The sequence below is a fragment of the Schistocerca americana genome, chromosome 4 (assembly GCF_021461395.2).
Source record: "Schistocerca americana isolate TAMUIC-IGC-003095 chromosome 4, iqSchAmer2.1, whole genome shotgun sequence".
In the NCBI taxonomy this organism is placed as follows: domain Eukaryota; kingdom Metazoa; phylum Arthropoda; class Insecta; order Orthoptera; family Acrididae; genus Schistocerca; species Schistocerca americana.
The window spans coordinates 501,765,266-501,792,459 of NC_060122.1; the positions used below are offsets into that span (position 1 = coordinate 501,765,266).

The 27,194-nt window shown below is 41.1% G+C and overlaps 1 protein-coding gene across 1 annotated transcript in view; it reads left to right on the top strand.

The window, feature by feature from the left end:
* Positions 1-27,194, top strand: part of LOC124612390 (spondin-2-like) — a 624,943-nt gene that overhangs the window by 519,501 nt on the left and 78,248 nt on the right. The gene's annotated exons all lie outside the window — the stretch shown is intronic.

A 27,194-nucleotide genomic window follows, 5' to 3' on the forward strand; every position in this document is an offset into this window, starting at 1 on the left:
TGCGGAAGTGTTGACGGTGCAGGATTTCGTGTACAAACTGACCTCGTGATCATGTCCCGTAAGTGCTCGATGCGATTCATGTCGGATGCTGTGCATAGCCAAATTATTCGCTCGAATTGTCTGGAACAGGGCTTCCCAAAGTGTGGTCCGCGGACCCCATAGGGGTCCGCCGGCTCTTTCTAGGGGGTCCGTGGCCACCATTCACCAAATCGTGTAAAATAATGAGTATAATTATTGAATAAAAATGTGAAAATCAAATTCATCACTATTTTTTTTTCGTGTGAAAAACATGTGTATTTTTACTTCAAGTCGTATTCCCAAACAGCCTTTGCGGTTCCTAAGTGAGAACACATACACAGTTTAGTGCCGGAGAATGCGGCTTCTCTGATCGACTGTTTCGCAACAATACAGGGGTCGTTTGTGCGCCGGTTCACGGTGCTAGATGCGCTGAAACCTTTTTCGCATGCGCGGACCGAGCTTTGTCGACCAAACACAGCGCTCGCTGGCACGTATGCGGCCCCAGGCATCATTAAATGTTAAACTTGCTTTGCCAGTGCACTACCTATTTCATAAGCCGATTTTTGACCAGTTTATTATTTCTAACATGGATCGGTGGTTGAAGTCGGGATCATTGAAGAAGAGTGCAGTTTCTCAAAAAAAAATGGTTCAAATGGCTCTGAGCACTATGGGACTCAACATCTTAGGTCATAAGTCCCCTAGAACTTAGAACTACTTAAACCTAAGGACATCACACACACCCATGCCCGAGGCAGGATTCGAACCTGCGACCGTAGCAGTCCCGCGGTTCCGGAGTGCAGCGCCAGAACCGCTAGACCACCGCGGCCGGCTTGCAGTTTCTCCATCAACTTCACAACAAGGGAAGTTTCCAGTTGAAATGAATGAGGAGGGAGGACGACCAAAGGAAGAACAATCACAAGAAGCTCCAAAGACTATTGATACTTCGGTGGGGGGAGGGGGGAAGGGGGGGGTCATTGGGGACATGGCACTTGCATTAATAAGCTTTCAGTTCCCTTGGGTTTCGCTCTGAAATTTAAAGTTACTGTGCTCTTGACTGACTAGGGGTCCGCCATGGATTTTCGACTGAAGAAGAGGTCCGCCAGCTGAAAAGGTTAGGAAGCCCTGGTATGGAATGTTCTTCAATACCAGTCGCGAACAGTTATGACCTGGTGACATGGCGCAATGTCATCCATAAAATTCCATCGTTATTTGGGAGCTTGAAGTTCATGAATGGCTGAAAATTATCTGCAGCTAGCATAACATAATCGTTTCCAGACAATGATCGGTTCTGTTGGACTAGAGGACGCAAACCGTTCCATGTAATCACAGCCCACACCATTATGGAACCACTTGTTGAAAACTTGAGTCCATGGCTTCATGGGATGGGCGCACACTTGAACCCTAGCATCAGCTCTTACCAACTGAAGTCGGAATTCACCTTACCAGAGAGGCAGTTCTGACGTTGCAGTTGATAATGGGAGCAAGACTAATGAAAAATCAAGACAATTTCATAGGTTATGTCGACTTAGAAAAAGCATTAGTGTAAAATGCTGCATGATATTCGAAATTCTGAGGAAAGTAGCAGTAAAGGGAGAGACGGGTAATAAACAACGTATACAAGAGCCGTGAGGGAGTAATAAGAGTGGAAGACCAGTAACGAAGAGCTCGGATTAAAAAGTTTGTAAGACAGGGATGTAGTCTTTTGTTCCTATTTCTCAATCTATACATCGAAGAAGAAATGATGAAAGTAAAGGTTCAAGACTGAAATTAAAATTAAAAACTAAAGGATGTCAATGATAAGATTAACTGATGATATTGCTATCCTCAGTGAAAATGTAGAAGATTTGCTGAATGGAATGAACAGCCTAATGAGTACAGACTATGGACTGAGACTAAATCGAAGAAATACGAAAGTCATGAGGAAACCAGAAATGAGAACATCGAGAAACTTAACATCAGAATTGATGGTCGAGAAGTAGATGAAGTGAAAGAATTCTGCTACCTAGGCAGAAAAAATAACGAATGGCGGTCAGAGCAAAGCAGAGATCAAAAGCAAAGTAGCACGGTCAAAACGGCCATTTTGAGATGTGATGCTGCAGAAGAATGTTGGAAATTAGGTGGACTAATAAGGTAAAGAATGAAGAGGCTCTGCACAGAATCGGAGAGGAGAGGAATACATGGAAGAACTGACAAGGAAAAGGGACAGGATGATAGAGTATCTGTTAAGACATCATGGGATATCTTCCATGGTACTAGAAGAAGCTATAGAGGGTAAAATCTGTAGATAAAGACAGAATACATCCAGCAAGTAATTGAGGATGTAGCTTGCAAGTATTAATCTAAGACGAAGACGTTGGCACAAGAGAGGAATTCCTGACGGGCCGCATCAAACCAGTCAGAAGACTGGTGAATCAAGAAAAAGGGTCCAGCCGACATGGACACGAGCTCAGCAGAGGCGCTGCAGGCGACGTCATGCTGTTAGCGAAGGTAATCGCATCGGTCGTCTGCTACCATAGCCCATTCAAGCCGAAACTCACCTCACTGCCCTAACGGATATGTTCGTCGTACGATCCACATTGATTTCTGCGATTATTTCACACAGAGTTGCTTGTCTATTAGCACTGACAACTCTACGCAAACGCCATTGTTCTCAGCCGTTAAGTGAAGGCTGTCGGCCACCACTTTGTCCGCGGTGAGAGGTAATGCCCGAAATTTGATATTCTCGGAATACTCTTGACACTGTGAATCTCGGAATCTCCTAAGGTTTGTCGAAATCAAATGTCCTATGCTGCTAGCTCCAACTCCCGCTCAGCGTGTAGTCTTTTAATTCCTGCCGTGTCGTCATAATTACGGCGAACAACATTGTCACATGAATCACCTGAGTACAAATGACGGCTCCGCCAGTGCACTGCTCTTTTATACCTTGTGTACGCGATACTACCGCCATCTGCATATTTGAATTTCGCTATCCCATGCCTTTGTCACCTCGCTGTAGTATGATTTGTTTCGATAATTATTTATTACACTATTCAAATTACTTACCAAATGGCCAATATCTTTTATGGCAGCGAGAGTCTTCAAATGGTCCAAATGGCTCTGAGCACTATGAGATTTAACATCTGAGGTCATCAGTCCCCTAGAACTTAGAACTACGTAAACCTAACTGACCTAAGGATATCACACACATCCATGCCCGAGGCAGGATTCGAATCTCCGACAGTAGCGGTCGCACAGTTCCAGGCTGAACCGCTCGGCCACTCCGGCCGACCAGCGTGAGTCTTCCCGTGCCGTTTTGATGCTGCGTACCTGTTAGTGTATTCCACTATATTCCTTTTAATATTACTGAGTTGCACTGTTATTTTTAAACTTTGATTTTCTGTTGCGGACAAACGCTATGGCGAAATAAATTTGCGGTTAGTCTTACTGCCCTTATGCACAGTTACCAAAAGAGATATCTTCATGACGTTCAAGGATGAACACTACGTCACCACCCATCTGTTCGTTTTTGAGAAATAACTATTTCCCTTCAAAACGTTAATTCGCCCCACTATATGACGCCGCAAAATGCTAGTCACTGAAATTATACACAAGAGAAATGATTCACATATTCAAATTCAGTTTCCACTATCATTTAGATTAAATAAATCGTAGCCGTTTGATATTTAAGAATATCTCTGTCCCAGGTTTCCAATGCGCACACGCACTCTGAAATTGTTTCCATCATTTGAATATAGTATGTGGACCTTCTTCTCCATGTGAGGAAACATTTACTTGAAGCAATGTTCAGTTCTTACTAGTGATCGTGTACAGCAAAAATTGTCGCCACTCATGTTTCGTCAAGTGTAACTTCTCTTGAAGTTAATTGGCAGACAGCTATGGGACAAGTGATATTATTATCTCGACCTCTTAGCTACTGTTAATGTAGTCGCGTGTAGGTATGGACTAGAATGGGTCGTACACCGTTGAGCGGGAATCTGCAGCTGAAAAACTTTCTACATAGCCTTACACATAATGCCTAAGAATAATGCAACTGTCTTGTAAACATTTCTAGTGGGACGTCTCGAATCTCTGATCATACAAACGGTATTATAAAAGTAATCGTGGATAGTTGTTACATTTACGACACCATTTGTATGATCAGTGACTGGAAAGACGAAAGAATTTTGTCTCCTAGAACACCTTTGGGCATTCGTTAGTAAAATTGTACCACACAGATTTAAATACACCAAGATTTTTCTGAGATTTCAAGCATAGTAACCTAAATATTTCTTTCATTTCAGTTTCTCTATATGAAAATGAATACTCTTTTATAAAGAGAAGCAGATATTTTCTGTGATGCCGACTCCATACGTTTTTGTTCGATAAATTAATTACTAGTTACGCAGCCTAACAATTGTAAATCACTGAAAATTTTTGTGTATCCAATTCATAAGCTGTCAGATAACCGCAAAAATATAACAACTTGCGTAATTATTTTATGGACTAATTAAAATATCGGAAATCGCTGTTTGTGCATGGAGGGAGTGCAGTGGGGCGTGGTCAGTGGTGTGTAAAAAAAAAAGACAAGCCCAGACCGCACAGCCCATGCGAAGCCAGTCACGGTACGAAATACGACTGCGGCCGACGACGTGCGATAATTTTAAATGTGGTATTTTTTCGTGAATTATTGCCTTAAATTTTACACGGCTGTGTGAGACACGCCGAAATTTACGGTACTGTGCGACACGAAGATAATTGTATGAGTGATCATTATGATTGCCCGATTCAGCACTTCACTGGAGCGTGATATGTAGTCTACCAAAAGAACGTTGTTACCTCTACCCCTTCCAGCCGATGCTTGCATCAGTCCAGACCCGCAATGTACTGAAGCGAAATTCTGACACCACCTCGTCGGACACAGCATCTAAAATAAAGCTGGTATTACAGTAGAATGCCAAGAAAACTTACTGTTTACCTATTACAGTGGCGCCCGAGAAGTGGATGAAGTACCGATATTTGCGATAGGAATAGTATCGTTTCTATGTTTGTTGCGTGTATGCAGGAAACCTGTCTTAGTATTAGTTACGTCGGAGTGTATGCTCCAAACATGATACCATTTATTCTGCCTGTTCTTTATTATCCACTACACTCAGATACATATGTTCTAAGTGGGTTTATTGTTTTGTTTATCGACTTACTAGATGACAAACCCGGCATTGCCTGGATTTTCATTTTGGATATTTTCTGTTCGAAACGAAAGCAAAACATTAACTGTGTTAGTAGTGGAGTATAAAAAATTTCCATGTACTCGTGAAAACACATTTGAAGTCATGAAACAGTCGTACAAAGAAGTATGCATAATGTACAAATGAATGTGTACAGCATCCAGACACTTTCTGCACGCCGGGAGCAGCTGCTTCGGGTGCCTACAACGCGATTTTGTAGACATCTCTTATGGCAATGGCTCTTCAAAACGCTATAGACAGCTTTTGTTTTCGACTGCAGCTAAAGCTACCAGAAGCGCTGTCAGATGTTAAGGATTTCCTTAATTTGACTCGACTGTAGAAATTTTCTTAGCAGCAAAGATTAAATGTAGTAAAGCAGCATGCATGATGCGGCAACTTTTCACGCATCTCGGTGTTTGTGATGTCGTATGTCATGATATACGTGTCGTACAATGATGTACAAGGGCTATTCGGAAAATAAGAAACGATAGGTAGCGAAATGGAAACCAAAGTGAAAATCAAAACTGTTTATTTGCAACGGCTAGCTACACCTTCCAGTTACTTCTCTACACAGTTGCCGCTCAGACTTATACATCTGTCGTAGCGTTGTACCAACTTTTCAATTCCCTCGTTATAGAAGACAGCCGCTAGTGCTTTTCGACAATTTTCTACTCTGGACTGCAGCTCTTTGTCTGTGTCAAAATATTGTCTTCATAGCCAGCGGTTCATTTGAGCAGAGATGAACCTTAGACTTTGCCAATTACGGGCTGTATTGTGGGTGATGAAACACTTCCCATCGAAAATGCTGCAGGAGCATCTTCATTGCCCCTGCAGAGTGCGGCCGAGAATTGTCGTGTAGAACGAACCGCATGACAGTTATGTTATGTGGATTTCATAGCTTCAGGCGAAATATTTCGCCAGGCCCTCATACTGGGCAGGAGACGCTACTTTCCAGCCATCTTTACGTTCTCACTGCGAGCTCATAACAGAAAAGAGCGACATGATGTGATCGACGGACGTACTAGACACAGTGCCCAACTCATCTGTGCAAAGCTTGATCAGATTTTCACTATATTTTCCATTTCGCGACCGATCGTTCCTTACTTTCCGAACAACCCTCGTATTCCTGTAAGCACACTCGGCGGTATATGTGGGTACTGTCTGCGAAGTATGTTGCAAAAAGAGTTAGTAAAAATGGAGCAATAAATTTAAACTCAAAAGTGATTCAGCAGTTTTTCATGCACCCTTATGTCACGACGTCATAGCTCCTGATCTATCTGTAATACATTGATACAGTTTTGTATGTAGATTCAAAGTCATATGTGAATAACATCTGCAAAATGTGTTGAGAATGCAGTTAGTAGAAAAGAAGTAATAAATGTAAACGTCATGCATGATGACGCAGTTTTTCAAGCATATTATTGTTTATGACATATCTTCTAAACTATGTTAGGTAAGTTGTTCTTACCCCACACTGATAGTTGTCTGCTGGTGAAGGGTATGTGTACTACGACTGGTAGAAGCCTCTCCAGTGGGCCAGGAAGAGATGTTGAACACAAACATATATATATGCTTCATCCAGAAGCAACGGAATGATAGTCTGGAATGCCTGAACTACGACGCTTAACCGGTGTCCAGATTGAATTTTTCAATCTGCAGTGGAGTGTATTCAGCCATAGTCCAGAGGACGGTTTCCAGAATGAATCTTACAGTCACAAACCGCCCATAGTTTTCGTCTGCTCGGAATTTTGAAATCAGTGCGCATCCCGTTGCAGTGTGAAAAATTCATTGTGGAGGCTCCATAAATGGCGTGGTTCAGGCACCGTTTGCAGTTCATGACAATGAAAACTCCCACGTCGTTGCTTCTGGATGGAACAGTGAAATGAAAGATGCAAGTAGTTAGACAATTGCACCCCTACACTCCTAGTACTGCGGCAGACAAGAGGGCTGCACTGCTCCCTACCGGCAATCAGACGATATTCCAATCACGGACTTGTGTCACAGACTTTACCTTTACCTTTTACTGTTCCTGATACACGTCGATGGCTTTCCGAACAGTATTCGTAACGAGGAAAATTTCTCTTTATGATTAGAGCGATATTATAAGAGTGGGGTTTAATAAGTAATGCAACATACTTTATTCTCGGCAAATTGAGGTCGAAAAAAGGGGAATTTGTTGTGGGACATTGCAGAATATTCAGACTCCAGCCTCTATAGTTTCATGAAGTTCCGATACTTGGCGGCGCTACACGTAGCCTTCTAAATGGCGTCTCTAAAGGAGGTATATTTGAACCAGACGCTGTTATTGAGTTCCTTTGGCGGGAAACCATAGCATCGCAAATATTCATGGGCACTTCCAGAATATCTGCGGTGATCTGACAGTGAAGGAAAGCGCACCGACTCGTTGGGGCAGGAGTCTGTCGTCATCGCAACAACGTCGCTCAGAGCTGCCCGATCTCCCGCGTGCTGGCCGGCCGCACACAGCTGCGACTTCTGCAATATTGGAACGTGTGGACACTCTCATTAGAGGGGGTCGACGGATGACAAACACCTGCTCAAATGGACGTGTCTGTTAGTAGTGCTGACACACACGTCCACTAGTTGCGGTAATCAAAGGTGTGTGCCCAATGGGTTCCTTGCCACCCAATAGCAGATCGTAAATAGCAACGAAGGGTCAGCAGTGCAGAATGAAGGATGCACTTGGGGGATGATGAGAAGGTCATTGATGCAGCAAGATGTTGGCTCTGACGTCGTCTAAGTAGAGTGGTACCATGCGGGCGTTCAGGCCCTGGTGGCACAAGAAATGTCATACTGAACGGAGATGAAGTTAAAAATATAGTTCGGTGGCCAAAATAATGGGAAATAACATAGTGTATTGGACTCTCGGATGAAACTAAGTCATTTTCAGAAAAAAAGTGTTGCGTTACTTATTGAACGCCTCTAGTACTTACTGAGGAAACAAGAGAACTCCTCGCAGAGCAAGCAAACGGAACTCTCAACGAAGATTACAGTTGGTCAGTATGCAGTTAAGTTATACTGAACAGACAGTAAACAAATGACATTAATTTCAATTTGCAGAGGTAAATGAGGCTGGTAAATTAATAGTGATACCACTATAGATTGCCTAGCGAACAGGAAATTTCCATGTATGAATAGTGACCATCGCCGGCCGCGGTGGCCGAGCGCTTCTAGGCGCTACAGTCTCGAATTGCGCGGCCGCTACGGTCGCAGGTTCGAATCCTGCCTCGGGCATGGATGTGTGTGGTGTCCTTAGGTGAGTTAGGTTTAAGTAGTTCTATGTTCTAGGGGACTGATGACCTCAGACGTTAAGTCCCATAGTGTGCATGGGGGCTTAATTAAATGTAGAATGCAAATATTTTTAATTTTAGTAGCTGTCTGTCCGATTACGAAGTCTCGTAACCGGTTGGCCCTGACTAGTATTACTCCGCAATCTGACTGCATAGAACAACAACAAGAATGAAAGAAAACTTCCGTTAACACAATTAATTAATTAAGTCCCCAGCAACTATCATCAATATCATTTACCTTACCTCTTGTCCACCAAAACACCAATAATCATCAACGTCACACAATCTCAATACCTCAATAATACCTCTTCAATACGTCGATACATATAAACCTTATTACCAATATCATTTCACTTCCATAACAACTCTTTCCTCTAGTCAGACAAAATCCTAGTGCAAACTTCAATTCATCATCCCATGCAATCCGAAGACGCAATGTCCACACACAACCTCTGTGTAGTCCACCTGAGCCAAATCTTCCACTCATTATGAATTATAAAATACATTTTGGTTACCTTGTACATCATAAAATAAAAGAAATGCATACATGACCTCTAACAGCCTTCACTTTGAATAACTTTCAGTAAGTAGGTGCGAGTACGTAGTATGAAAGATCACATAAGACTTTGAGTGAATAAATCGTAATATTTCACAGTGTGTACACCACTTCAAGAATCATGGCAAAACAGAAGCAAACATGTGGAGTATTTCTTGTGTCAAGTGTCACTTACTAATTCAATTGCTCACGAAGAATGCAGTGTAATAACTGTCAGTGGTCTAAACCTAGTGTTGGTATGTCATATCGTTAGCTTCCTTCCTATTAGCATAAATTTATACAGCTTCCATAAAACCTCCAGCTCATGTGACTTCAATGAAGTTTCTTGTACCAATGTCGTTCGTAGAATTATAGCAGTTCATTTTCTTATCTTAAAAATATAAGGCACTAAGCGTAAGCAAAACATGCAATAGCGAGTAAATATACCAGTATAGAACAGACTGTCAAGCACAATCCCTAGAACGAGGCTCTGCCAAACAAACAATCTATAATTGATACCATAGTGTGACCTAAACTCCATGTTCGTACGCAGTATATCAGCATTTCTATATACCAAATTAAAGAGTAGTTATGACAACAAACAGAAATGTATAAATATGCAATCCATACGCAAAGCAGCAAATATGTATCTTACATAATAAACAGGTCATTAGCATCATATCAGCATAAGCAAATAAATGTTCATATGTACTCTTAATAAGTAAACATGAAGGCGCAAGCAGATAAATCACAAAGTGCAACCTACATACATAACCACATCAGCACAACTAATCAGGTGACAATTATGATTTAAATAAATAAGCACAGCAGGCACATAATAGAAAAATATGACATCAGTGAAAAAGCAGTACAGCCAAGCGATGCATAATATACATAATTAGCAACCCTATTCATTAATCAATCATTGTCAAAATCAGTTAATGTACGCAAGCACGTCGCTTCACAAGTAAATTCATATAACATAAAATTTAGCACAAAGAATAAATCACGTAATCGCGAGCAGCAAATTACGTCTAAAGTACGTACCTAAGTGGAAATACGTTACCTGAAAAATAAACTCAATTAATAGTTACCTTTTTAGTTTATTAGTTTCTTCTTAGAAATTACATTCTTCCTGAAAATTTCTCGATAGGAAGTCCTCTTAACGTCGGACACACACAGAATTTACCTGAAGTTCTTAAATATTTTATACAACCGTATCCTGAAAAATACTGAACGTTAATAACATAATTTATCAAGTCACTATAGCTTTATACTGAATTTATTCGGAGAAATTAGACTGTGTATTTGTTTACAGCTGTCAGTGCATTCGCACTGAGCGCTCGATCAGCTGTAGGTACGCGTGACGTAGGAAGTAATTGTTTACGGTCAACGACTGCCTTGTTCGGCGCGCAGACTTGACTGATGCTTTGAGTATGTGCCGCCGCCAGAACACGGCGCGGTATCCTTGTACTCTCCGTGTGTTTACATGTAACTGTTAGTTTCTCAAAAGTACGTTATTCCACAAAAATTTTAACGTTCGATATATGATGTATTCCCTTAGAGCGTCGAGATTTAAGAGTTTCTACTTCGACAGTGTTCTCATGCATAATTTTGCGAACTCTATATGGACCGTTATAAAGCAGAAAAAAATTTGCGACACAAGCCTTTTCCTTTGTGAGACAAACGGTGAGACTTAATTAACACTTTTTGACCAACTGACAAGGTTTTTAAACGACCAGGACGCTTAGCTGATTTCTCTCTTTTAGCAGCCGCAGACGCAATATTTTGTAGAGCCATGTTGACAACTTCAGAATGCCGCAGTTTCCGTGTAGGCGGAAAAGGAACTATTTCAGAAATGCGATTTGTCGGTGCTTTATTTTTTAATATCAATATAGGCGGTAAAGAAGTTGAATCATTAGGGAGTTCATTCAGAATGTTTTGAAAAATATGCAGATACCGATCCACGTTCTGTGATTCTGATGACAATTAAGTCGACACAATTTATTGATTTCCTTGATCCATCTCTCTGAAGCGTTAGTTTGAGGGTGAAAAAGTGAAATTAAAATTGGTTTAATCTTACGAAGCCGTAGAGTACGAAGCCAAATTTTAGAGCGAAACTGTGATCCATTATCTCATATAACCTTATCAACATGACCCACTTCTTTAAGAAAATGTTTGATGAAGGCATTAGATACTGAACGAGCTGTTGCTTTGCGTAAAGGTGTAAAACACACATATTTTGATGTCAATTCCACTGCTACTAAAATGTACGCAAAACCATTAGTAGAACAAACCACTGGACCGAACAAATCGACTGCAGCCATGTCCTTTAATTTCGCTGGAATGATAGGAAACAACGGTGCTCTGTGAGAAATAGTTGGCGGCTTAGTCTTTTGACATAATTTGCATTTGGCAAGAACAGATCGAATACGTTTTTCCATATTACTGAAGTAGCAGTTCTCTCGTAATTTATGAAAGCATTTTCTGGGACCAAAGTGTGCATAACTGAAATGTGTGTACCAAATCAATTTATTAACCCACTCATCAGGAATACAAACTAACCAAAAAGAGTTGTCAACCGATTTTCATTTAAAAAGAACTTTCCAGATAGATCGCAAAAACGAAGTGTGGCCAAATTGTCCAATCTAACAAAGCGTCTAAGAAAATTAGAGACACCAAGGAAACTACGAACATCACGTTTTGTAGTAGGAACAGCATAATTACGAATAGCATCTAGTTTCTCTGGATCAGGAAAAATATCTTCTGTAGAAATAATATGACCAAGAAATTTCACCTGAGAACGACCAAATTCAGATTTTTCCAAGTTCACTGTAATGCCAACTCTTGCAAAAATACGTAACAATGAATCCAAAATTTTCTTATGCTCACTCCAAGAACGTTTAGCAATAAGAATATCGTCAACATATGAAGTAATATTGTCACGAAGATAAACAGGTAAAATATCGATTAAACTACGAATGAATGCTGCTGAAGATACAGTAAGTCCAAACGGTAATTTCCGAAATTGATAACAGTTACCAAAGGCTAAAAAGGCAGTGTATTTTCTACAACCCGGGTGGAGTTCTATTTGCCAAAAACTTGCGCGCATATCAGTCGTGGATAAAACTTTAATTCCATGGAAATGTTGAAGTTCATCTACATTTTGTGGACGGTCAGTTTCAAGAATGATGATATTATTTATCTGTCTGGAGTCCAGAACCAAACGAATTGACCCATCCTTTTTAAGAACGACGTGTAATGGTCTGGTATAAGGACTGACTGCTGGCTCAATAATGCCTTGATCTAACATGTATTGAAGTTCATTCTTAACCTTGTCTCTGTACGCCAAAGGAATAGCGTACGTTTTCTCCCGAAATGGTGTGTGTTCTTTTACTTTAAATAAATATTGTAAGCCTTGTATAGTTCCTGTGTGATGACTAAATACTGTAGCATCTGAAGTCAAAATTTGGTGCAGTTCTTCTCTTGCAACGTCATCTGGCACTTCAGCTTTCTTAACCTTTTCATTAATTAATTCTTCGCTATTAATTATATCATCCATCGCGTCTCTGTATCTATTGTCGTTGTCTTGAATGAACACATTGTCGTCATAATGCTCAGCGAAAACATCAGAAGTAAGAAACCTTAAACGTTTTATGTCTGATTCAGATTTAGTAAAACGCTCGAAAAATTTCAAGCTTTTCGGCATTCCGGCAACAGTCAAATTCACACTTCCTTCTTTAAAGTTTAAAATTGCCTTATGTGCGTTAAGAAACTCCATACCTAATATAATTTGTGTACTGAGTAACGGAACAATAATAAAATTAGCAGAAAATTCGTATCCTTGACAAATGAAATTTAAGTTGGTCTGTTGTTTGACTTCCACACTTTTTCCAGAAATAGCGCCTCGAATTGTAGTTTTAGAGACAGGTAACACAGGACAAGTAATAGTTCTTACACATATACGAAAAACTGATTCACTAATGACATTCAATGGGCTCCCAGAATCTAAAACTGCAGTGAACTTATTCTTACCCACACATACTTCAATAACAGGATGTAAAAATGCGTCTACATTATTTTCCTTTTCGTCTAGCAAAATGTCTCTCATGTCTTCCAGGCGTACGTAGTGTAAAGTCGTAGTGTCATTACTTTCTGAACCGTCTGTATGCTGCCAGAAGCCGAAGCTACAAGTCATTGTCGATTGTTCGCGTCACGTCTTTGATTATTTCCGTCATTTCGCGAATCAATTTCTACAATTTGCACTTGTCTCTCTGAATTTCTGTCACGCGGAGGATGCCAGTTAGGTCCCTCCTGTCTGTTACATGTAAATTCTTGGTTGTGTCTGTTATTAAAATTTCTGTTTTCCTGGCTATCTGCACGACTACTTCTTGTGTAATTTCGACTGTCACTTCTGAAATTATTGTTATATCTACTACCCTGGTTATTTATGTAGTAAGAATTTCTATTATTGTATGAATAATTTCTGTCTTGATGATACCGATTACTGTTTCCAGATGATTGATCATTCCGGTAGGAATTTCCATTATTATAATTGTCTGTGTAATTTCTGTTAGACCGTCTGTTATTGTCATAAGGCTGGTATCTATTGTCCTGTCTGTTACGTCTGTCATTTTCAAAATTACCACTATAACGTCCGTTCCGATCACTATCCCTTTTCTCTGAAAATCTATTGTAATTACTGTTACTGAAAAAATTACAAGAAGTCCCGTAGTCGTTGTCATACTCAAGTTCTTGTAGCAAAGTCTTAAAAGTCTCAATGTCGTCTTTACATCTTCTGGCTAAAGCAATTTGTCTTATGGATTGTGGCAGCTTAGTTAAACAAATGCGAATTAATTCAGTCGGGCTATAAGGGTTGGAAAGGAATTGATTCTTTCGAATCATGTCTTCAAAGTATTCTGCCGGCGTGCGGAACTCAGACTGTTTAAAATTACGCTGCATAATAAGACTGTGTTTGACTCTGTCTTGCGTGTTTTCGGACCAATATGCCGATAGAAATGCATGATAAAAATCATTTAGATTATTGCAATCTCTAATAAGTGCGCGCATCCGCGTCGCCGGTTCGTTTTCTACATATCCACACATAAATTCCAGTTTGTGACTTAGTGGCCAATTTGGTGGAAGTGCGTACATAAATTGATCTAACCATGAACATGGATGTATGTCATTCTTAGAATTGGGAAAGATCTTAAATTTCCGAACAGTTAAGAAGTGTTTATAGTCAAAGTTTTCTCCTCGTGGCGACAAAGACCCGCCGCGTCTGTCCCTGTCCCAATGTCGATTATTGGCAAGCTCGCGCGCCTGGCGCTCTCTAGTTGCTTCTCGTAAATGAAATAAATTACTTTCTTCAAACCCCTCTGCTATCTGTGATTCTAAATTTCTTCTGCTGTCTTTTCCTACGATTTCGCTTTCAATTTGTTTGACTTGCTTTCCTAATGCCTCAAATTCCCTTTTAATGCGTTCATTAAATTTTCCCTGATTTTCAACATGTTTATTTATGTTCTGGTACTCTTCTGTTTCTGCAAATGGCAATGGAGCTGTATCATCTGAATCTCTGTCCCCATTTAAACTAAGACTTGTAAATTTATTTGCAATCTCCTCAACTCTTTCCGATAAGTCACCTATTTTTTCTTTCTGTTTATTTACCTCTTCCGTAAGTGTCGCGACTCGGGTTTCAGTATTGACGCATTTAGTAGTTAACTGCTCATACTGTTGTGTTAGGTTATTTATTCTGTCATTTGGTACGGATTCCTCGATTCTTTCATTTCTTCCTTATCGTGTGCACGTTGTAAATTTAACTCTGAAAATTTTTGTACAATCACGCGATCTCTTTCTTCCTGTTCTCTATCCTGTTCCTTTTGTCTGATTTCTATTGAAATTAATCTATTATTGTGAGCATTCAAAATCGATTGTACTTCTTCTCTAATTTCTTTCTTTAATTCATCTTTCATGTTTTTGAAACATGTCCCTATTCGTGAGTCTAACCGTGTTTTCATTGTTCCCTTATCGGTTTCTAACCGTGTTGCCAAAGTTCCCATCTGTGATCCCAAATTTAATATAGCACCCATCAACTGCTCCATGTTAATTGGTTCGAAATTCTTTTCACCCCTAACATTTCCCGCAAAACCAACTTCTTTCGTCATAGCTGTAAAGCTATCTGTGTTCGATACTATTTCAGACTCTTCTATCGTTAATCTCGTATTCTGTGAATTTTCTGATTGAGAAAAATTTTGAAATGGTTCCGGACTAGTCGGGAAGACTTATTAAATTGTTTTCCACTTCATTATTCATCATACTGTTCTCCTGTGTTGGCGAGTTTGCCATGTCAACAATTTCGTCATTCTGACTATCCATCATTTTTGCCTTTTTCATCGATCGCGTAATCATTTACAAAACATACAAAATTCGTCACTATACGAAAATTACACACAATGAGACTTTATCTCCAACAATACCATTCACACGAAATGCTTCCCGACAAACACGATTAAAGAACAATTGAAATCTTCATAATTGCACAAAATTGTCAAACCCGTATACAAGACATTAAAAATTAAATTCTGCAAAAATACCATTAAAGGAATGACAAGACAACTACAAATGTTTAGTTACCAAATCTACACATGCAATATAAACTACAATTACTAAACTACAAATTACTACAACAATACTACTGTCTGCTATTTTTACTATCAAAAGAATTCCAAGGGACGATCCGAAGCAGCGGTCGCCACGTGCATTGGGGCTTAATTAAATATAAAATGCAAATATTTTTAATTTTAGTAGCTGTCTGTCCGATTACGAAGTCTCGTAACCGGTTGGCCCTGTCTAGTATTACTCCGCAATCTGACTGCATAGAACAACAACAAGAATGAAAGAAAACTTCCGTTAACACAATTAATTAATTAAGTCCCCAGCAACTATAAAACCTAGGAAACAACAAAACACAAGTGTAGCTGTTCTGTGTGTGGAAGTGTGATTCAACGTACACATCTGGCACGGTTCTTCCTCAATAAGACAAGGTAATTTAAGCACCATTTAAACTGAAGTAATTAAAAAAAATAGAAATACTATAATTGCACATAGAAACCAGAATTACACTCTAATACATGAACACAAGCCAGATGCTTTGTTGACTGAACCTGTGACCAAGAGGAATTATTGTTTAAGACATTTGAAATAAAAATAAAAAAATTTATTAACTTCATATATATTGACAAAACATACACTCTGATCATTACAATATCCGCAATCGAACAGCATCGGCTGTCTAGCCCATCAGAACAACTGCATACAACATGCTCACAACTAGTCACGGCTACATCGGAACTCCTACTGCCCACTTCTCAATAAGTACTCTCCACCACGACTTCTCGACAAGCACTCTCCACTACGACTTCTCAACAAACACTGCCAGTGGAGGCGGCTGAATAATACTCTTTGGCGCAGTCTCTAGCGCTGTGACTCAGTGTAGCCACCTTTCAAGTGCTCAGAGCCATTTCAACCCAATAGTGACCATCGAATAATGTGATGTAAACACACAAAGATACTTGCAAAAAGAATGTCATCAGTATGTTATGTCGTTAAAGTCCTGTCGTCAGAAGGTAATATCAGCTGTGTTTTACTTCAAAAGGAAAACAGTCTTGTTTGCAATGGAAACAGTATTCTATTGACCCGTTCGTCATTCTGGGAAATCATTAGAAAATTTTAATATATAGCAAAATTTGCATTCATCACATCTGATGATGCTCCAGAAGCGTGAAACGCATCAATAAAAGTATTGTTTGTCCTTAAATCAAGACTATTTTTCTTTAGAAATGCTACCCATAGTTGCTGTACCAGGTACGTCATGGAGCGGAAAGAATTGCACTGTCTTTTAGTTATATACTATAAATACATACAATAAATTCTTATTGGCGGTTTATATAGGTATGATATGCAACCAGTTGTTTTTCATTTGGTACGATTCATTGAAAAATTAAATAGCTTTCGAGCCACTGTAGAATTTGACTGAAGTGTTACAAGAACATAATTTTCTGCGCCATATACAGCTGGACGGTGGGGTTGAGGTGCTGTCAAAAATAACGGGAATTTGGGCATACGTTAACGAAATATCTACGAAACGAAGAGACAGTTATATTTTAGGATACTTGTATTGCACTGCATCTTGGCATCCATAAGAGATTCATTCCGATAGTGAACGTTTCATCCAGCTTACACACACATACACACAAAATCGCGCGCGTGCGTGCAGTGCTTAGGTGCACTTGTTTTTACTGCAATCAAAACTGAATGTAAATAGGAGGTATATGAGGATGTTATCCCCATACCCCTTGTAATCAAGCACAGGGTATAAAGCGCTTAAATACGCGCAATCGGTCACGTATAGCTACTTGTTTGTTATCTCTTCAAGCCTTCAGACCGTGCCATTTGATAGTGTTCGACTATTGCGTAAGTTTTCCTATTCGGTATTCACTCTGGATTGATTTTGCACGCTTCCAACGACATTGTTGCGATTTGGACTTTGTTTCCAGCTAGCCATTAACTAAGTGAACTCAGTCGTTACTGGGCACTTGTAATGCCATTTGTCTCATTGGCCACCAAGTGCCGTGATGCCCAACTTCTGCTGCCTACGCCGAATAAGATAGAAAACTGCGATACTAAACCTTCAGTAAACGGCATGAATGATCACAGGCTATATTCGTACATCGTACGTTACATAGCGAAACACCAGTTTCACACTGCGTGTGAACTGGTGCAGCTGGTCCCACAACATATACACAGCCAAAGTATGTTTCCATAAAGATAAATTGAACCAAATATTCTCCGACGCCGGTACCATATACTCGTGGGAATATTTTAAATGGGGGGGGGGGGGTGGTTATGTTAGGCAGAGGGGGAGGTAGAAAGGCAACCGGCGCTACAAGCTGAGGGCAAAACTGAACACAATCTTAAATTTTATTGACCAATACCACCGCTCCCCATACCCTCAGATGTCACAGCAGACCCACTCCAAGTATAGGGTGACAGGAAATTCAAACGGTATTCGTGCTGTGGGGGCACTTACACAATGGGCCCATTATCCTCCTTATGCAAACAAACCAGTCACTTGGCTGGGACCCTTTCGTAAGGAAACTGGTGGCTTGTGCACTTTTATTTAAATAAGTCTGACCCACTTATTTTAATGGTTATAAGTTATGGTCGAAAGAATGACAGCTTCCCCCCTCTCCCTGTCCTCCTCCCCTACTCCTCTACGCCATTTGTGTGATGTACAAATGGCGGAGCGTTATCTTATTCACTGAAATACCTTAATTACACCAAAAGTTTAATAAAGATGCAAGTACCTATCTCTCTTGTCCCTGTGCTACTACAAACTTCAATGACTTTTTTCAGTGGCGGTACCAGTGAGCTATACACTTTTAAACTTGAAGTAAGTGGATTTTTTTCTAAGTCCACCGCTCTGCTGAATGAGATGTTCGCTTGAACATGTTAACGTTACATACAGCTTACAGATGATGTTGACTGGTGCTAATACATAGTCAAAAAATTATAATACGTCTGTAATCGTTAAATTTCCTTTAGTATAATGCTGACGATGTCGATAGTGTATTTATAATTCTACACACGTTTCTTGGTGTGGAGAGAGGAATCTCAGGTGGCCATGATCTCATAGTAACCAACAAATTATATTAGCCAAACACAAGAAGTGACCAATTTCTGGGTGCTAAATTATAGGAATTAAAATAACTCAACCGACAAAATAACATCCTGCCATTTATAGATCACCTAATTGGCATAGAGGAGTGTGGAGGGGGACGATAAATGGGAATGAAGCCATTTTTTTATCATAAATTGTAACCACTAAAATCATTGAGCCATAAATTAGACTTACATAAACATAACATAAGAGCATCAGCACCAGTTTGTTTACGCAGAGGTTACTGCCAAGTGACCAGTTTCTTTACTAAAACGTCCCAGCCAAGTGACCAGTTTGTTTACATAAGGAGAACAATTGGGGCATTGTCTCCGCGCCTCCACACGTACAGTACCACAGGGGAATTGAGTGGGTAAGTCTGCTACAACGTCTGGAGGTGTGTGTAGCAGGGATGGAAGCGGGGTACAGAAGTTGCTGGTCATTAAAATTGCAGAAACTTGCAGACTACCGGTATATTGTTGCCTCTGTGGTACAGTTGCTCTTAGCTTGTAGTGCGGGTTGGCGGGTTGCCTGTCTACATTAACACTGTCTGATATAGTACATACCCCGTCCCCTTACCTATTTTGTCTCCTTTTCATCCTGGTGGTCGACTACTGATGTTTAAGAAATGTTCTTTATTTTCTTTTAAGAAGCAGTCTTCATTTGCGCACATACTTTCTGGAATGTTAGGGTGTACACGCATCTTTACAACCGAGAAGGTTTGTTGATTTCCAGCATGTTGGACTTAGTCCACAATATTTTAGTACGACAAGCAGAAACCTTATCAACTGATCTACAGTACTGTTCTTCACAACATTCCACGAAACTGTTATAACGATCAACAGAATTCGCTCCATTAAAAGAGGACGAACAAAGTAGCGTCATGATAAAACGCTGCAGGACGAATGATCAGATTCCCCTCTGGCCATCGAGGTTTAGTGTTACCGTCATTTCCCTACATCTCTTAATGCAAATGCCGGGATGATTTCTCTGAAAGAACAGCGACGTTTTCCTTTCCCACCCATTCCCAGTTTAAATTCGTGCCTCATATCCGATGAACACGTCTTCAACAATAAATTAAATCCCTTCTGACATTAAGGTTTTCAAATCTCTCTCTCTCTCTTTCTTTCTCTCTCTCTCTCTCTCTCTCTCTCTCTCTCTCTCTCTCCTTCTTTCTCTCTCTCCTTTTCTCTTTACCCTTAAAAGCAGCCGTTTTTTTCTGAAATGCTTTGGGAACCCTTTCAGAATTAAGGTGTAATTATTGCGTGCTGTACACTCTGTTGGAAGCAGCGAGCATATGGCAGTGGCAGGTCTTTTCCCGGCAGCTTGAGCTGGACCCATCTCTGACGTACGTCAAGCCCTCTGCTACTGAAGTACTCTTCCAACGTTTCCACCGTTGTGCATCACATTTCTATCTCAGTTCTCTCTAGTTCTGATTAACTGACTCGTAATTTTAGCACCACCAATCCAAACGTTTTTATTAAATATCATTGCATCAAGATGCTTCCAATATCAAGTGAGAAATTGAAATCACTCCACTCCATGACTACCGGAGTGACACTGGTGCAGGAATCGTAATAGAACTTTGGAACAGAAAAAACAGTCTTGTTTGCACAACATAGGCTTATTTAATTTTCACATGTGAAGCGTTTCACTTGTTCTAGGCATCATCAGACAAACTGGGAAAAAGCAGAAAATGGTGTAAGTATAAATGGCTATTAGATGCAATAACTAAAGCACTCAGTCTTCAGGCCACGAGTGGCCCACCGCGACAATCCGACCGCCATGTCATCCTCAGTGGAGGATGCAGATAGTAGGGGCGTGGGGTCAGCACACCGCTCTCTCGGTCGTTATGATTATATTCTTGACCGAAGACGCTACGATCCGGTCGAGTAGCTCCTCAATTGGCATCACGAGGCTGAGTGCACCCCGCAAAATGGCAACAGCGCATGGCGGCCTGGATGGTCACCCATCCAAGTGCCGACCACACCCGACAGCGCTTAACTTCGGTGATCTTACGGGAACCGGTGTACCCGTTATTAGAGGCAGTAACAAATGAATAAATTAAAAATACCAAGAGGAAGACACACACCGATCGAACTATGGAGCACAGGGCCACATTTCTGTTTCAAGGGATAGTGAGGGGTATAAATTTCAATTCATAAAATATTGCACCGTAACTAACCTTACCGATAAGAAAAGAATTTTAACTGTTTATTTAGTGTTATAATCGCCCAGTCATTTGCCCAAGGTGTGTTAGCCTAGGTATTCTACTGGTGTATTTTGCACTCGTGAGTTTTTTTTCCTCTAACTGAATATGCCTATTTGCCTAAGTTGGGTACCCCCTGCACGGTTTGATAGCTTTCTTTTTCCTAGTGTCACCACTGTTTCTCGCGTTGCTTCTTGGTGATGCTAAGAAGCATTGGCAGTGGCAGTGGCTGTCTGGCTGTTACCTCCCAGATCTTTGGAATTCTTAATTACGTTTGACGCCTCGGTTACGAGTACGAAGAATTTTTATCGGTGATGTAATGAAGCATTAACACTGGCTATGTGGCTTTTACCTCAAAATTCTATGGCACTCTTAATTACGTTCGACGCCACATTTACGATCAGCAAGAATTTTTATCGGTAAGCTTAGTTATGGTACAATGTTTTATGAGTTGAAATTTATACCCGTCACCAAGCACTGAAACACAAACGTGGCTCTGTGCTCCATAGTTCAATTTGTGTATGTCTTCCTCTTGTTATTTTTTAATTTATTCATTTATTATTGCGTTTAATAGCCATTTATACTTGTACCAGTTTTTAATTCCACCAAACTGTCTGATGCTGTCTAGAACAGGGTAAACGTGCCACAAGGGGAGGGGGTGTGTGGAGGGGGGGGGGGGGAATAAATCCATCTTGTACAACCAAGACTGTTTTTTCTGTTCCGAAAACTGAGAAATTGTGTTTATAACACTCTTGAAATGTATGTTTCAGTGGTATTCTGTTTAGAAATTAATAGGTTAATCAAGACATGTGCCAACCAACATAGCTGAAATAAACAACTATGACATCACAAATTTTAAAACAAAAGTTATTGCCTATAAAAGGAAACAAAATTATGAAACTTCCAGGCAGACTTTAATTCTCTGTCCGTCTGGGCCTGGAACCCAAACCTTACCTTTCACGGCCATTGCTCTCACTGGCTGAGCTATCCTTTTTTTAGGGCCTCTTTCCTCATCAACAGCCTTCCCTTCCGATCACCAACATTTGCCTGCATTGGCTTGGGCTGTATCTGGCGTGAAAAAAAATCTCCTCTAAATGCGTTGGCATGAGGAAAATGATACTTTCCAACTTATTAAAAAGAAAAAGAAAGGAAGCATTCATGTGGCTCTTTCGTCTTCTTCTAATACAAGAAGTCTTTTCCTTGTCTTGTAACATGGCGCAGCTAAAATCTTTGTTTGGTTTTAAAATAAAAATCTAAAAAATGGCTCTGAGCACTATGGGACTTAACATCTATGGTCATCAGTCCCCTAGAACGTAGAACTACTTAAACCTAACCAACCTAAGGACATCACACAACACGCAGTCATCACGAGGCAGAGAAAATCCCTGACCCCGCCGGGAATCGAACCCGGGAACCCGGGCGCGGGAAGTGAGAACGCTACCGCACGACCACGAGCTGCGGACTATAAAGATCTCGGACGTGTTTTTTAATGTAACGAATGTAGCTAACTTTGAACCTTCCTTTTTTATAAAGTTTTCTGCGTTGCAACTAAAAGTTATTTCCTTCTTAAGAGAAAGAATATTTTTTCTTAAAAATAAATGTTCTTCTCTAAGACAAACCGTAACATCCGTTTCATATTAGTCACATATGGACCTGCTCATGCTAAGTTCCAACGCAAAACTGTCACTTTCATAAATAAACAGCAGACCAGAATCTGCGTCCTTTACCAACGCCGCAGCACTAGGAGTTGTGGCGGTTCCTAGCCTCGTTGGTTGTTTGCTGTAGGAGGCTGATTCAGACAGGCAGCTGCTTTCCTCAGCTGCTGCCAGTCCCAGAGTGAGGACGTCGTGGCTGGTTTACTCTTGACGAAACACATTTGCTCCTTGCGAAGGACTGCATACCTGCTGAAGACTAACTCATGTCTCCACTGGATAACAACTACGCGCTGACTCATTGGGCATTGGCTGAGGCCACTGACGATAACATGCGTTCGACTCCCTGGCTGCCGCAGCTTCTATTCTAGGCTAGTGTTGCTGCCTCTGGATCACGGGCTCCCGGGTTCGATTCCCCGCCGGGTCAGGCATTTTTCTGCCCAGGGACTGGGTGTTTGTGCTGTCCTCGTCATCATTTGAGTAGAGGCGAGACTGGAAATGGAAAGATTGGAACTCATACTGGCGCTGATGACCCCGATGTTGAGCACACCACAAACCAACATCATCGTCGGCTGCTCAAGTGGAGTGATATCATCGTCTTGGCAAATTGGTGCCTGTGATGAGACATGCCAAAATAGTGCGCCCACAACTGACGACCTCTGCGGACAGCTACCAAAATGTTCACCGCTCTTGGCTTTGCCTTAATGTAGGTATGATGATACGTCTCCGTGATGGAAGGGTGAACTACGAGGCAGGGGCGCAACATAATGGAAAATTATCCACAGCTTATCAGAGATGTCATCGAAGTATATGGAGACTATTTTTACACAAAAGAAGAAGCCATGAATGTTAGTGATATACAGTATATGATCAAGTTAGTGATATACACCACATGATCAAAACACCCCTATGTAACAATGAATTGACCACTACATGTAATGAGATGCTGACACACCAGCATAAAAGAAGACAGGAGAATTTTGTTGTCATTAGAGTAGAAGTAACAGCAGAATGAGTTAGTCAAGACAGCTCAGTGACATGTACGTGGAGTAGTCATTGGATGTCACCTGAATAGCAAATCCAGCATGGACATTTCAACCCTTCTAAAGCTCTCCAAGTCGTCTGTTGATGATGTGATTTTGAAGTGGAAAAGCAAAGGAACAACCAAAGCTAAACCTGGACAAAGCTGACTTCATATACTGATAGTCAGGGACCGTCAAACATTCTGGAGGATGGTTGCAAAACATCGCGGAAAGATTGACTCGTGAGTTCCTTAGTGCCTCTACGATTCCAGCTCGCACAGTGACAGTGTGTATGGAGTTGAAGAGAATGGGATATAATGGTAGAGCAACACCTCACAAGCCACATTTCTGTGGGCAATGCTAAGCGACACTTCAGGTGGTGTAAAGAGCGAATCCACTGGGCAATGAATGCCGAGAAATGATGTCTTGGAGTGATGAATCATGACATACCCTGTGGCAATCCGATGGTGTTGTTTGATTTGGCGAATGCCTAGTAAACGTTACCTACCATCACGCATGGTGCCAATAGTGGAGTACTGAGGATTTGGTGTTATGGCGCGGTTAGACTGTCAACCCACTTATTGCGTTTAAACAAACGCTAAATGCGGAACAAAATTAACCAATTTTACAGCGTTGTGTACTGTGTACTGTAGAGGAACAGTTCAGAGACAATGATTGCTTGGACCAGCATGACATTGCCATGAAAGTGGGCACTGTCATAAAACAGCATCTGCGAGGCAATGGTTTGTGGGCGATAACATTCCTGAAATGGAATGGCCTGTCCAGAAACCCAATCTGAACCCAGTAGATCACCGTCGGGATTGCTCCACAGACATTGGGACACTTTACTAAAAGTGTTCCCAGCAGAATTCAAGCTGCCATCAAGGCACAAGGTGGACATTCCCCATATTAATGTCCATTAACGGGTGTTCAGATTCTTTTGCACAGGTAGTGTATGGTCAGTGGCTCTACAGACTCGAAATATAAATATTATCTTTGAAAAACGACTGTACGACAGCTAAACTTTATCTTTGACAAGTATTACGTCTCCGATCAAGTGTAAACCTCTACCAGGTATTTATGTTGATCACCGCCGTCCGACCTGTCAGTCGGCAAAACTTTGCGATACCAGGAGTATTTCTGAAAATATTCGACCCAGGTCTGGACTAAAAGTCAAGAACAATAAAAATTCATGGTGCACGAGCAGACAACCAGGAAGTTTCACCAACAACCAAAAATTTTGACAGAAGTATCTCTATGCCAGTGGAATTCCAGCGAAATTGTTTGGCCCTATCCAGAGATATATGGGGATGACTCACGTTACGCCCTCACGGCTCCACTTCAGCCTGTAACTCTCTCCTATTTTTTAAAGTCCACAGAAATACTCCTGCATTCCTTATTCTTGTAGCAGTCCTGGAAGAAGTGATGGTGCATAGATGTAGCTTAGCAGCCACTTATGGGACTGTCTCACTTTGCAAGAGTTTGTGTGTTGTTGTGAAACTTCCTTTACTTATGTAAATGTGAGAGGGTGTGTCGTGAGCAATACGCGGAGAGTGCAACCGGTACGAGAGTTGCGCGTAGAAGACAAGGTTCCGAGTTTGAGTCCCAGTTCGGAACACACTTTTTATCCGCCAGAAAATCTGACAACAGCACACGTTCGACTGCAGATTGGAAGACACACTGGGGTGACAAGTCATGGGATAGGAATATGCATATATACAAATGGCGGTAGTATCATATCACAAGCTATGAGAGGTCAGTGGATTGGAGGAGCTGTCATCTGGGCTCGTGACCGTATCGGAAAACCGTGGCCCGATCAGATGAGTAGCGATTTCAGTTGGTAAATACTGATGGTAGGGTTAGAGTGTAGCGCATATCCCACGACTCTATGAACTCAACATGTCAACAAAGCAGCATGTCATTCTCAATGGAGAGAAGTCTTCCGAAGTAAGAGTGATTTCAGGTGTGCCACAGGGGAGTGTCGAAGGACCGTTGCTATTCACAGTATACATAAATGACCTTGTGGATGACATCGGAAGTTCACTGAGGCTTTTTGCGGATGATGCTGTGGTATATCGAGAGGTTGTAACAATGGAAAATTGTACTGAAATGCAGGAGGATCTGCAGCGAATTGACACACGGTGCACGGAATGGCAATTGAATCTCAATGTAGACAAGTGTAATGTGCTGCGAATACATAGAAAGAAAGATCCCTTACAATTTAGCTACAATATAGCAGGTCAGCAACTGGAAGCAGTTAATTCCATAAATTATCTGGGAGTACGCATTAGGACTGATTTAAAATGGAATGATCATATAAAGTTGATCGTCGGTAAAACAGATGCCACACTGAGATTCATTGGAAGAATCTTAAGGAAATGCAATCCGAAAACAAAGGAAGTAGGTTACAGTACTCTTGTTCGCCCACTGCTTGAATACTACTCAGCAGTGTGGGATCCGTACCAGATAGGGTTGATGGAAGAGATAGAGAAGATCCACACAGAGGCATTACGACAATCCTTCTTTCTATGAACAATACGAGACTGGAATGGAAGGGAGAACCGATAGAGGTTCTCAAGGTACCCTCCGCCACACACCGTCAGGTGGCTTGCTGAGTATGGATGTAGATGTAGATGTAGATGCAAGCTGGTGGTGGCTTTATAATGGTGTGGGCTGTGTCTGATGGAATAGACTGGGTCATCTATTCCAACCGAACCGACCATTGACTGAAAACGATTACGTTTGGTTCGTTGGAGATCATTTGCAACCATTCGTAGACTTCATGTTCCCAAACAAAGATGGAATTTTTATGGATGACAGTGCGACATGTCATCGAGCCACAGTTGTTCGTGATTGGTCTGAAGAATATTTAGGACAATTCTGGCGAATGATTTGCCTATCCAGATCGTCCGACAGGAAACCCATCGAACGTTTATGGGACATAATCGAGGGATAAGTTAGTACAGATTCTGCACCGGCAACACTTTCGCAATTATGGATGCCTAAAGAGGCATCACGGTTCAATATTTCTGCAGGGGACTTCCAGCGACTTGTTGACCCCATGCCACGTCGAGGTGCTGCACTATGCCGGCCAAAGGGAGGTCTGACATCGTATTAGGAAGTTTTCTATGATTTTTTTGTCACCTCAGGGTATATTCCGGAGGGCGTTCCGAGATCAGAGTAATAATCTGACGTAGGCGATTTGTTGTGTTGCCACAATATAGCGACATTGACCAAGAGGTCCATAAAGAGAAATATAGTTGTTGTTGTTGTTGTTGTGCGATCTTCAGTCCTGAGACTGGGTTGATGCAGCTCTCCATGCTACTCTATCCTCAGCACGCTTCTTCATCTCCCAGTACCTACTGCAGCCTACATCCTTCTGAATCTGCTTAGTGTATTCATCTCTTGGTCTCCCTCTACGATTTTTACCCTCCACGCTGCCCTCCAGTACTAAATTGGTGATCCCTTGATGCCTCAGAAGATGTCCTACCAACCGATCCCTTCTTCTAGTCAAGTTGTGTCACAAACTCC